Source organism: Sturnira hondurensis, unplaced genomic scaffold (genome assembly GCF_014824575.4).
Source record: "Sturnira hondurensis isolate 20B ecotype Veracruz unplaced genomic scaffold, ASM1482457v3 Scaffold0024385, whole genome shotgun sequence".
In the NCBI taxonomy this organism is placed as follows: domain Eukaryota; kingdom Metazoa; phylum Chordata; class Mammalia; order Chiroptera; family Phyllostomidae; genus Sturnira; species Sturnira hondurensis.
The window spans coordinates 2,021,292-2,035,358 of record NW_028097016.1 but is presented as its reverse complement, the minus strand read 5'-3'; the positions used below and the strand labels follow the sequence as shown (position 1 = coordinate 2,035,358).

The window sequence follows — 14,067 nt, the reverse complement described above, 5'->3', positions numbered from 1 at the left end:
AAGGATTATATTTCTTTCCTTCCACAGAAGAAGGGAGTGAGAATGAGAGAGAGAGAAACATCTATGTAAGAGAGAAACATATTGGTTGGAGGCAAACAAGCTCACCTGGGGACTGAACCAGCACACAGCCATGTGCCCTGAACAAGAATCCAACCAATGACCTTTTCCTTCACAGGATGACGCCCAACCTACTGAACCACACTGGTCAAGGCTCATTGGTCTTTATTTGAATGTCTATTTTCAGAGGGGAGAGTAACACTGTTTAGATCTTCCTAAGTCTTTAAATGTCTGGCTCAATGGAAAACAGGTGCACTCACTTATTTGCTTCACTCTTCACTCTGCTGTCATATCACAGGTCAGGGAGTCTCCAGAAAACTCCACTGCACACCTGTGAGAGAATGGCATTGAGCAGAGATTATAAACCTTGAAGTTGTTATTAACATAGGTTTGTGCCAGACCCCCTGAGCCAGAGGGTCCTATAGGCAGTGACACATAAGTGTGTATTTGTATAGTGACATTTCTGCTATGTGACATTAGGTGAAGTCCAGGGAGAAGACTGGCCTTAACAAGTTAAAAATGCGGAGTGGATTCCAGAAGCAAGTGTGCACTTCTACTTCTAAGGCTTTAATATATGTTCTTACTTCAACAAGTGTACACCGTAAAATCTTGTGCACTTCTTTTTGTTTGTTTCAAGGAGGGCTTTACTAGGTAAAGTAAGTGTAAAAAACATTCCAATTCATAAAATTTAGAGAAAACAGTAAAAGCACACTTTGTAGCTCTAGTAATCGCTTTTTATCACAAATAAGGTAAAGTCTCAATTACAACCTAAGCAAACACTATTCTGTTAGGCTCTATTGTAAACCCAGGCAGGAAACCCTGCAGTTATTAGAAGGGAGACCAGTGTTGTATCTGTGTTGAGGCTGAAAAAATGGCAAACAACATGTTCTGACTATGGCATCACAACATACCCACAAGAACAAAGGTAACTTGGCTGATATGTGGAGCGGTAGAGTGTGTGTTACTAATGTACCCATGCATTAAAATTCTCATCCTGTCCCTAAGAGAGTAATCAGTCTTCTTCATAATAAATTATGTTTTACTGAGTTTTCTGTGGTTTCTCCCTCTCAGAATTGCTGCTAGTAACATTACTCCTCTGGGGACAGGTTCCTGAGATACCCACTTTGTTTTCCCTGACTCAGTTTGGTCATTGAATAGCAGACAAAAAGTCAGAATACAGGGTGGGTAAAAGGCCCCTCCCTGAACCCTAGGTGAGTCAGCTCTCCCCACCATTCAAAACCTGATGGCACAATAAGTCAATGGGCACCACACTTGGCCAAGAGCATTATTTAAAACTTAGTGTGGGATTCTATGAGTAAGACATTTTTACTTTTATTTAAGCTTATGAGTTATACCTAGAAAAGGAATCCTAAATTCTGAAAGTGTTAATGACCAACTGAAACACAATTGTGCCCTTGCAAAAGTCCCCACCTGCCCAGGTTTAAAATCTGTGCAATTTGACTTCAGTGTGCTATTCTTCAAAATCATTCTAGTGAAGAATTGTGACTGATGTTAAGGGCCCAGAGGGTTTGGAGAAGCTGGCTAGTGCAGCCTTGGATGTTGTCCCTGGTACTGAATTCTCTTTGGGCTTCCACAGGGTTCACCTCCATCTTCGGAGGTGCCCATTTAATTCTGGCCCGTGTCTTGTCCTATTTCTCTGTCTTCACCAAGGCCTTTCCTCAGGTGTCTCCCTCTTTCATGATGCAGATGGCAGTTTGGATAAAGCCATACTCTGAGACCTCTGGTATTTAGTGGAGGCCACAAAGAATGCATTCACCTTCTGCACTATGTCATTCATCAAGTTATTGGTGGCCCATATGGGGGACATGGCCCTGCTTAAATGAGAAAATGAGCTCCCTCAATGGCTCTGCACCTCATCCTTGACCTTTCTACAGATACTGAGCTTGCAGAGAGCAATGCGCTATAGGGACACCTGGGTCTCCAAATTCTAAGTGTCTCACTAAAAAAAGAACATGGAATAATTTTAAATATCTTCAAAGATAAAATTAAATACCTCCACTTGCCGACAACATGGTTCTTTCTCCAGGAGACAAGAGACAGGCTCACACAGAACCACTGAATGTGTTCAAATAATATGAGGAGATACATTGTAAGTGGCTGAATACATGTTCTATATATAAAAATACAAAAAGTTGTGTATGGTATAGGAGAGAATGAGAACTACAAATGGAAGAAGTGTCTCATTGGAAAAAGTGACAAAACCATAAACACCAAAGAACAAATCTAATGAGTAAGGTAGTATATACAGCGTGTTTGAAAGACTAATTATAAAAATGTCAATCTTTCCAATGTAGCTACATAAATTCGATGCACTTTCATCCTGAATGCCACTGGATCTTAGTGAGAAAATGGATAAAATTATTTAAAAATTCATATGGAAAAATATATGTCTGAAAATGGCCAAGAAGATGCAAAATAACACTGAGTAGTTACTTTTCACTCAGATATTGAAAATGAATTAATAAGAACCTCTCCTTTATCCAGATTAGTATGGCCTTAGAAATAGACAACTATGCTGTGGTACTTGATAGGTAATTCAAAAATGGATGAACATGCAGAGAGAGCTTAATGCATGGTATAAACAATGTTGCAATTCAGCAGTTCAAAGACTATATTTTGTGGTCAGACATGGCTGCTGACCATCAGCAAAAGAGAAAGCAAGACTTCTACCTTTTACAATATACAAAATCAGAACTGGGTTCAACACTGACATATAAGAAGTGAGGAATTTCAGTAAACTGCTTAGGGCAGGAGCCAGATTACATTGGGTCAGGAGGGGGATTTGACGTGAGCAGTGGAACCAGTCACTGGAATGTGACACAGTAAACACTCCCACATCATGTGATGCACACACACCAGCTCTGGAACACACTGACCTCATCTACAGGTGTGTGGTTTTCTTTTCAGCCTGAAGGAGGTCATTTTTTGACCTGTAAAAAAGCTTATAGTGGGTAAGATAAATATCCTAAAACATGATACAGATGACATTATCAGCGTAATAAATGCATCAACGAACTAACACACAAGTTTAATTGGTCAATACCTGTGTTCCAAGGAATGTTGAATAAAAAATATTCCTTTGCAGTCTTATGCTTTGTGTCTTACATCTTACACCAAAGAGTGGCCAATCTACAATGAGAGGAATTTACAGAAGATGCCAAGGCTAGGTGCACATGAATGTCAGGTGTTTAGGGATTAATGAGGACCAATATTCACAAGGAACAGAAGACTTCTATTATCCCCTTCACTACAAAAACCTGTTCCAGAAGAAAGGTCTTTCTGGTGAGCAGGGGATAAAATTAAGCAAAAGAAGTAGTCTTGAGTATCCTCTAATGAGTGTTAGTTCATCAGTTTCCTCGTCCATCTGACAAGCCCTGAGGCCTTTAGGCCACTTTTCCCAGTTCCTTTTAGCAGTTCCTCCAGAATCCCTAAACCAATTCTGTCAACTTCCCATGGTGTCCCAACATAGTGCCTTTATTCTCCAGAGTCAGGACGAAGAACACCTGCTTGTTTTCATAAGCCTATTTGGCACCTGTGTACGCAGAGGACTCAAACTCCCATGACTAAAAGGTGCTTTTCAGCATTATCCTCCCGGTACCTGTTCACATGTAGGCTAAGATACACTGAGAAGCACAGACTTCAAGGATGTCCAGCACACCTACCTCATGTTGGGAGAGTCAAGAAGAGCTGAGTGAGGAGGTGAACTTCATAGCTTTCAGTCAGTTCATCCTTAGAATGGCTGTGTGCAATGTCAAGTCCTCAGGTAGAACATGTGTACTGTGAAAGAGCCTCCACTTGGCCCAGTAACCTCAGCTTCTGCTGAAAAAAGCTCAGGATGGAAGGACAGTGCTTGACCCCTAATTGCTTCTCCAGGTAAAGAACACCACTGGATCCTACCAGGAACTCTTTTAGGACTAGAGGAGGTCACATGAGTAGAGCTCCAATCACCTTTTCACACAAGCTCCATGGTCACTGATACAGAGAGAGCTCGAATCCTCTTCTGGGTTGTTCGTTTCTTTGTTTGTTTGTTTGTTGTAATTTACTCATTCTTTACCTTTCTGCTGGATCTGTGTGACCTTCCAGAGCTCTGGGATTGGAGCAGGGTATGTGATTGTAATTTGATGTGTAAGACTTTGTGTATCTGTTGAATAGTTTTCCTCCTAAGATGCGATACGTGATTATGACACAGGAAAAAAACATGCAGCCATCCTAGTGCAATGAAGCTGTAGCGAGAATTGCTGAACAAGAGAAACAGAGCAATCTCTGATGCCCCAGCACATTCCTGGATGTGGGTCTCCCTTGGCAGCTCACCACTTGTAGCCAGCAGTCAGATCATTGTTAGGGGACCAAGGGTTGCAGACAGGGGCCAGTGGGAAAGAGAAGGGGAGGTGCAACCACCTACACACGTCCTTGAAGCCTCAGACGCACGTCTCAGGGGCTCTTATGTTCATAAGACAGGGGAGGAAGTGGTAATATGCTTTATGGAGTTTGTCATATGAGTCACATGACTAATGTGGGCACCATCACAGACCCTTGCAACCTTGAGTAAAGCACACACTTGTATATTCCCATTTTTTACACTTATCAAAGTAAAATGTTATCGATAAATGCATTTGTTATTGAGCAGACGAGGCCTCCTTTTTATGTTGTATACACCTAGATAGCATCATGTATTAGTAAAAATGAGTCCCATTTAGTCATGTGCTTCATTTTTAAATGCCTTGACTCAGAAACCACGTGTCACTTGATTGTGCACATGTAAAAAGGACAAGACTGTGGCGCTGCTGTCACTGGCATATATAGCATAAACAATGTCACAACTCAGCAGTCCAAGTATTCCTTTGGAGAATGGGCCAAGACTGACAGTGGTACCTGACTCTCAAAATTATTTTTAATAGTTTATCAGCCATAGCATGTTAGGTCCTTCTTTGATGGTTTCCTAAGCCAGGAAACAGAGACAACTCTCTACAGAAATATACTGTGTCCTACAAAATACTGCCTACACTGAACTCTTTGGAGTTTAAAGTTGTACATGCAGAGTCAGTGCCACATAAGATCAAACAAACCACGTGTACATCATCTATTTTGGGAAAAGAGAACAAGGATGTCTATGTAGGGGAGGTGGCACGTAAGAACCAGTGTCACGAGAAGACACGTAAATTGTATTTTAAAGTACACTGGGACATCATGACCAGAAGTGATGATGTCTCCAATGTTTCCATCCCCCACATTCCTGTTCCCCAGTTAAACACAGAAAGCTGAAGGATCCCTGAAATTTCAACCACTGCTGAAGGACACCTGTCACCAGTACGTCCTGGTGAGGACTGTGTTCCAGAAATTCTGTGTGTCTTGGAATAGAGTACTCACCCTGCCCACCACTGTCCTGTACTCTTAGCTTCAATACAAAGTATGTAGGATTAAAAATAACAATAACAGTCACTTAGATGTGACCACAAAACAGGATATGAAGTTATTGAAAAGTGATAATCTTATTTAAGTAAGAGAAATTCCACTGGGACGAAAGCCAAATTCAGCACAGTCAATTAGCATTTATGATAAATCAACATTGCTCCTTGGCAAAGTTGATTAAATTCAGTCTGATATTTGCCTTTGGGAATGAGGTGGTTATTCTGTTTGACCTCCCACTTACACTTCTCCTTTTTGTTGCACAACCGGAACACCTGACTTACTGTCAGTTACTGTAGTGAACATTGCTCCTGAATTTATTTACTTATCCTCGTATAAACTGTTTGCTCAAAACCTTCATGTACAACTGAGAAAACTGAGGCTCAGGGGGTCAGCACCTTGCAGAAGATACCACAGGTAGAAAGTTCCACAACTGAGCTTGAAACCAGGTAGGCCCTAAATATGGACTCTTATTCACAACTCAGTAAGTGAATAAATTTGAAAGATCCAAACAGCCCAGCAGAATTGAAAACAATGTGTAAAATTTCCTGAGTAAGATTCTCAAGTGGGAGGGATTGAAACTCTACAGTAATTTTGGAATAGTTGACTTTACATTTTCTAAAATTTCTTTAGGAACAAGGTGTGTGTGCCACGGTGTTTTAAAACTTCCTGAACCAATAGTGATGGGAAAGAAACTGACACCAAAATCAATCGAGTGGACCAGAGGGAGGAAAAAATGAACAAACAGAAAAGAATAAAGAAACAATAATTTTGAAAAAATGAGGAGAGACTTAGGAACCTCCAGGACATTTTTTAAGATTTTATTTATTTATCTTTAGAGAAGAAGGAAAGGAGGGAAGGAGAGAAATATCAATGTATGGTCTCCTCTTGTAGGTCCCCTGCTGGAAACTGGCCTGCAACCCAGGCATCTGCCTTGACTGGGAATCGAACCACAATCCCCTGGTTCACAGGCCCATGCTCGATCCACTGAGCTACACCACCCAGGGCCTCCAGGACATCTTTAAACGTCCCAACATTTGAATTATAGGGATACCAGAAGGGGAAGAGGAACAGCAACAAGTAAAAAAGATATTTGAGCAAATAATAAAGGAGAAATTCCCCAATCTGGCAAAGGAAATAGACTTCCAGGAAATCCAGGAAGCTCAGAGAGTCCCAAAGAAGGTGGACCCAAGAAGGAACACACCAAGGCATATCATAATTACATTGCCCAAGATTAAAATGAAGGAGAGAATCCTAGAAGCAGCAAGAGATAAGGGGACAGTCATCAACAAAGGAGCTCCCATCAGACTGTCAGCGGATTTCTCAAAAGAGACCTTACAGGCAAGAAGGGGCTGGAAAGAAGTATTCCAAGTCATGAAATCCAAAGACCTACAGCCAAGATTGCTCTACCCAGCAAAGCTTTCATTTAGAATGGAAGGGCAGATAAAGTGCTTCTCAGATAAGGTCAAATTCAAGGAGTTCATCATTACCAAGCCCTTATCATATGAAATGTTAAACAGACTTATCTAAGAAAAAGAAGGTAAAAAATATGAACAGTGAAAGGACAGCAAACTCACAGTTATAAACAACCACAACTAAAACAAAAGTAAACTAATCAGACAGCTAGATCAGGAGCAGAACCATAGAAATGAAGATCACACAGAGGGTTAGCAACAGGGGAGTGGGAGGAGGAGAGTGGGGAGAAGGTACAGAGAATAAGTAGCATAGATGGTAGGTAGAAAATAGACAGCGGGGAGGTCAAGAATAGTATGAGAAATACTATGGAACTGTGTGAATCTTACTGTATGTTAGTTGCTGCTGGATTTCTTGTTGCCAGTGGTGCTCTTATCTCCAATGCGTCCCAAGATGAGACAGGTTTATGGGAAGAGAAGGTGGTTCGCAGGCTGCCCTGCATTCAGCTGCATCACGAACTTTCATCTGTTCTCACACTTTTTCTCAGGAGGTTATTGTAGAGGTGATCCACCACCTACATACCCTGACCAATTTATTGGTCCCTTTTTTTGTCTGGCTTTTTTTGTTGTTGTTGTTTGAAGAAAATGACACAAACAGGATGTTGGCCTTAGTTCTTAGTAGTCTTTAGTTCCAGGACTGACTTATGTGCACAGAAGATAGAGAAGAAAGTACACAGTGCTCCCATCTACTCTTATTTCCAAACAGGCACAGCCTTCTCTGCAATCAGCATTGCACTCCTGGGGGCTGGGGACTAAAGGAGGACGGGCCATGTGGGAGCTGCTGCTGGGACCCTGAGGACCCAGCAGGTGCCAACCTCCGAACTGAGAAGCAAACTGTCAGGAAAGTTCCCCACCTGACGTCATGGAACCCTGACTTGACCATGTATGAAACCTTAGATGAGAGTGGGAGGGTGGGAGCTGGGGAGGTAGTCTTCCTCTTGGCATGGTGTTCTCTCAAGACCTAAACAACTGATATCTTCACAAATGCCCCACACCACTGGCCTTTCTGCCTCAACTTGCCAAAGTGACCCTAGTCCAGCAAGCATCCCTTTGCACTAAAGATGCACCAAAAGCAAACATTTCAGGAATGTGTGCCCATCCTCTTCTCTATCCCAGGCACTAGGCTGAGAAACATGAGCAAAACCTGTCACAGCCCTCAATTAAGGAGTTAAATTCTCAGGAGACTCTATCAATCAACTGAGTGCACACTTCTAAAACTCCAGGTAAAAAGCTGAAACCGCGGGGAGGGGCACCTGCCATTAAACTGATTGCAGTTTTGTATAACTCCAGGCTCGAGATTGCCACAAAGGAGATATGCATGGTGCCACCAATGGCTACTCGATCAAGTTAGCAGGACTGTGACTATGGAGATTGAAATTCAGCCACAGTGAGAAAAAGAGAACTGGAAATCAAACCTTGTGGCCTGCCATGTCCAAGTGGGCAGGATCTGTGAGGTTCGCTGGGTACAAATACCCCTGGGCTCCTCAGGCTGCTGAATCCAACTGCTAACTGCTCATTGTTTAATAAAGCTGAACTCAAAGCAACATTGACCATGAGACTGTCCCTGTGTTTCCTGCTGATCACTCTGGCCTTCTGCTGCTATGAGGGTGAGTATCACTCCTAATCAGACTACCACTAGCTGAGGTAAGTAATCTTCTATGAAGTAGGTAACTTATTTAGAGAAGAGAAGTGAATAAATCAAAACCCAAACCAGCTCCACTACTTGTAGACTAGCCCATCTAACTACAAAGGCTCCTGTATCAATTCCCAATACCTAGGAACTTTCCATAAAACCCTATCAGGCCACTTTAAAGAGCTTCTCATCTGAAACCTCACTCCCTGTCTAGGGTCTGTGTTCAGAAGCAGCAAGATTTGGTAAGATTTGGTTGCATCGCACTTATCAGCTGTTCAACTTCCCAGAGTCTTTGATGGCAGTTGAAACTTGGCTTTCAAACTCTTTCTTCCAGGCTCCTAGAATGCTCCAGCTGGGAGGGTTCTGGGAAAGTTTTCAGTTCAAGAAGAGCCAGTGTGGTCTGGCTCCCTCAGGAATCAGTCAGGTTCAGCAGCACTCAACACATGCACATGCCCTGCTTTTTTGCTAGGAGTCCACCCAAGATCAGAGGAACCAGTACAGTCTCAGCGCTGCACTGGCTATGTTTCTAGATGACGTCTAGCCACTCATCCAACAGTACTTTATTGTGGCATCATGCCCTCCACTCTGACTCACATGCTTTTGACTCTTTTTTGTCTGACTTTCTGAACTCCTGCTCTTTCCTCGTGTTGTTGGTGATCTATCCCGATCTCAGCATAGTTGTTGTCTGATCAGGTCACATGGGAGCTTGATAGGACACACTCTCTGCCGCAGGTGGTTATAAAGACTTGGAAACAGAGCTGGGGATGGGGATAAAAAATACAGACTAGCAAGTGTGGTGACTTCATGTCTCAGCACAATGCCCTTGGAGTCAAAAGCAGGCCCTAGTTTCCACATTCCACCACCTCAAAAGAATTCTGTATTTAGTGCAGACCAGAAGAGCTAGTGGTGGTTTGTGTGTAAGCCTTAGATTCCTTTCTAAGCTCTTTAACTGTTTTCACATTATGACATAATTCTACGTTTAACTGATTCTCAGAACATTTTCTGACATTCAATCATTATCCCTGTTCCTATCCAGTCTGTGTCCCTGTTCTGACCTCTTTGAGGTTGGCCCTTCCCACTTCGCTGGAAAACAGATCACTAAAAGTTCTTCTTCCCCAATGTCCAAGAGCAAAGAACGTGTCATTCTACCAACAGACCAAACCCTAATTTCTGAAACCCAGGGAAAGTGAATTTCAGCAAAGCAGGATTGTCCTGGAAAGGTGTGCACATACTTAACACAGTAGAACAGCTGAACTTGGGCTCAGTGAACCTGCTTTCTAGGAACAGCCCTGCTGATGCAATGTGATTTGAGCTTGTCCTGGTTTACTAGGATTTTTTAGTGTCACTGGTGCAAACATAGGATGAGACCATAAACCCCCCGGTGTTCCTCTTTAGTTCTACTAAGCTCATTGGCCACCAGGGAAAAGTGATTTCCTTACATCAATTTTATTTATTCTTCTACTCCAGCAAATGCAATAGTTCATCCAGCTTTTATGTCTGAACTTTGAAGCTTCTTTTTTGATCCTGCAAAGCTCTACAATATCTATCTTCTAAAATTTCTTCCACCTAGAGAAGCTGCTGAGGCCATGGTAAAAGTGAAGCAATGTGTCGACCTTATGCCCAGGCAGGACAGACAGAATATTTTCAATGTTGTGGTAAGTCATTTCTCCCTCCTCTGTAGGGCCTTTTGCTCAGCTGCACAGCCAGGATGGAGATCAGGATTATTCATTGTGGCACAGGGTGGGGACTCACCTGCACCTCTTCTCACCTCAAGCAGAGAGGCTTGTGGCCATAGAGTGGGTGATGACATGACACCTGCTGAGCTAGACTAAGGCTCCACATTACATGTAGCATGATTCTCCTTCTTGGGTAACCTTCCTGGGCACCACACTCCCCACAATGTCCTGTGGAGGGCAACCAGGGCCCAGGTGGTGATGCTGAAGGGCAGACACTGCTGCCTCACTTCCTGGGAGATTTCAGCGGTCAGAGTGCCAGTTCTCTCACCTAGTCACACAATCCCTGGGGAGCTGCAGGGAGAGTGGAGAATGTGGGAGGGAATCAGCAGTTGAGAGGGTGCAGGCCCAGGCCCTACATCAGGATTGAGGGGTGGCTGGTTTGGGGCTCCACCAGCTCTCACAGAGCAAGCCCCTCCCTATACCTGAGCCCCACTTTCTCAGCCATTACAATCCATGGCCAGCAGCCAGAGACCCTCCTTGTTATGTCCTCTGCAGCCTCACATGGAGATAAAACACTTCCATTATATCTTGGGAAAAGAAATCAGATATTTGCAGTAGTTTCCCAGCTATCCACTTCTGAAATAAAATGGGTTTGGTACAAATTCCCACACAGACTGGATTCTCAGTGTAGAGATGTCTATGTGCATTAGTTTGATTTCCTCAAGGATACAGGACAACACCTACAGACAGAATGCCCCACGTTCTCTCTTCCTTCAATCCTGTTCTCTCTCCCTGCATCCACTGTGGAAAGAAAACATAGAGCCTTCAGACCTGGGACTCTGATAAAGGATGTCCTGGGGTCCTCAGTCCTACCCTTGACTCTATCCCAACTCCATTAGAAACCTGAGTCCCATGCCTGTGTCACTCAGAGTTTATTTATGAGGCTATGGACATATTCTTTTTTGTCCTGCATTGTTTATCTAGGCTGAAACAGGACTATTGAATTCCCCACCAACTCAGCTCTCCTGACTGGTGGCTCCATGTGCCTTTGCTGACTGCGATGTCCCTCACATATTGGTGTGAACAGAAGTCCCTGGGAATATGTGTTCTCCAGGAACAGCATGACTGATGTCCCCTGTCTCTCTTTCTCTGTCTCAGAAAGAATTAAAGTCCAAACGTAACAGCTACACATCAAAAATCTTACACATGAGTGCCTCTGTCATTCAAGGATGGCCTGATCACCCCCAGAAAATGTGCAGGTTTCAACATCCTGCTTCAATACAGTACTTGCCCTGCACTTCTCTACCTGTCTTATTTTTGTCCAACAGTCTTTCCCTGGAGTTTGAGTGGTTCTCATCATAAAGTGGCAACATCTCTCCAATCTCTGCACTGGGAGAAAACCTTGCCATCTTCCTTTCTGTGTGTTTGCAAACCTCTCTTAGCCTCTCTGTTTACAATTCATGGGATGGCATTTGGAGGCCACCAGAAAATTCAGAATTTACTCCCTAACTCACAATTTGTACCCACGTCACATTAGCAAAGCCATTTGTGTCATGGTGGATAAACCACAGGCCCTAATTTAGGGTACGGATTTGGCATGGGGGGGGATCTATGAGCCTATGCAGCTCATGTGCACATGACACTTAAGAGTCCACTAAGTTCTGCCCCCTCCAAGGCCAAGAATCCCTTGGATATCTTCGTCTTCCCATCTGCACAGCCATCCTCACAGTCCAGGCCTTACCCAGTGCACCAAGGTCCCCTAAATAGCCCTCTGCTTCAAAGAGACCCCTGTTGCAAAACACTCTTTCTATCGACCATACCGTGACCTCCAGGTGAGATTCCATCCTTACTTCTGCAACTTGGAAACACTGGAGGTCATGGGTTCCTTAATGTTTCAAGTAAGAGTATGTATTATTAGATCTAACCCATCTCTAATTGTGAATGATGTGTGAAGGACAAGCTATGATTCAAAAATGAAAAAAATAAGACTTATTCACTATAATTAACTATGTCCAATGTCTTTAAAGTAATTCTGTATTTTTGATCACTTTAGGAAACATGTACACTTACATTAGTCTCTGTTTTTCTGAAATGCATTATATATTCAATCTACACACTATGCTTGGTAAACACAGGGACTCATGAGGCCCTTGGGACAGCCTGAGAAACACAGACGGGACCACACGGGGAGCACGCAGGTAAATCTTTGTGTTACACATGAGTCCAGGCAGGACCCAGAGCCTGGGCTTCTCTGACCACATCCTCCTGCTCACCAGGATCTCTACTCAGTGATCCTTGTCCATGTGCCATTCCTCCTGTGCTACGTTGGGTTACATCTCTACATGAGCCTACTAGTGGCCCCTGTGGCTCTATATTGTTCCTGGCACAGGACAGCAGACCATCTCAACTGTGAGGCCCTTTCATGTCCCTTCCTCGGTGGGGCTTCCTCTAACTCTCACATCCTACAGTAAACCTTTACACACAGACACACAGGTTACACTCTCTGACACACTTTTGGTGCACATGGTGGCACACACAACCCACCTGCAGACATGCAGTCACACCCAGACACACACACGGAATGGCACTGCCAACCCTCTGGCAGCACTTCACTTTTCTGTGGTGTGGTATTCACCCCACAAAGTTCATTGGAGACCATCCTGACTGAACTGACAATACCACATTGTTATTATTTGTAAAACATGAAAGAGTTTACAAGCAGAGTTTACACAGATGGAAGACTGCTGCAGCTTTTTATCTGATAAACTTTTTCCCTGAAGTCAAATCCCCTTACCTACATTTTCTCTCCTTATTTAAAGTGTCAGTTGAAAATGGAGTTTAAGACGATCTGTTAGGGTACAAACTTGCCATCATCTAAGTTCATCTGCTATCTGAATAAAGTGCCCATAAAGATTCTATTTCTGCCTCTTTGATTGATTCTCATAGGTTACAGGCAGCAAAAATACTGGCTTTTCTGGGTTCCTATATATAAAAAGCAGGAATATGAAAGAAAAGAAAACCATACCTAACTAAAAAATTTGGAAATGAGACAGATTGTGGTGAGAAAAATGTCACCAAATAGATATACTAAGAAAATTTTCCCACAGTGAAAAATAGGAAATGGAGCACCTCTGTCACTTATCACACATTTTTGTGACTTTTTGGAACATCACCTTAACCAAAAGTGATTTTTTTTCAAGAAGAAATCTCACTGAACAGTATCAGGGGCTCTGCTGCACACTGCCACCCTCTAGGTGAAAATCCAGTGGCAGAGGTTTGGGGAAAACGGAAAGAGGTCATTTATTCAAGAGCTTAAAATTTTTAAATGATGACTAGCTTCATCCTTGGAACCTATTCCCACTGGAACACCATGCCAACCTCCCATGGCCCTCTGCCAGAAAGAGACAAAGTGTACCATGAGTTCCTTCACCCATTTAAAAATACCATCCTTTGGGAAACTTCAGATGGCCCCTGCACCATCCTCCAGACCACTTGGCTTCTTTCCCCTTCACTGGTGAGCCTCAGACATCTCCTGGAGTCTAGAGATAGTCAGTGTCCGCATGCAGCACATTTTCCTTTCTTCCACTCGCTGCCCCATGGACCAGCACCTGTGCCCCATCCCTCTGGCTGACAGTTCACTGGCCCATTGGTGTGACCAGCAGAAAAGGACAGTGCAGCACCAGTCACCAGTTCCACTACCCCTTCCAGCACTGGGGACAGGGGATGGGGCTTGTTCTCTGGACATGTAAATGGCAACATGAATTGCATTGCCCATTGGTCCACAGGCACTATGGACTACCAA

At 43.4% G+C, this 14,067-nt stretch overlaps 1 long non-coding RNA gene across 1 annotated transcript; it reads left to right on the top strand.

Moving 5' to 3' along the window:
• The first annotated feature begins 8,134 nt into the window (after nt 1–8,134).
• On the top strand, nt 8,135–11,562 carry LOC118981591 (uncharacterized). The gene is made up of 4 exons (XR_005065372.1): nt 8,135–8,179; nt 8,247–8,563; nt 10,057–10,244; nt 11,424–11,562. It is a non-coding gene; the product is annotated as an uncharacterized LOC118981591 (long non-coding RNA).
• Nucleotides 11,563–14,067: the final 2,505 nt, after the last annotated feature.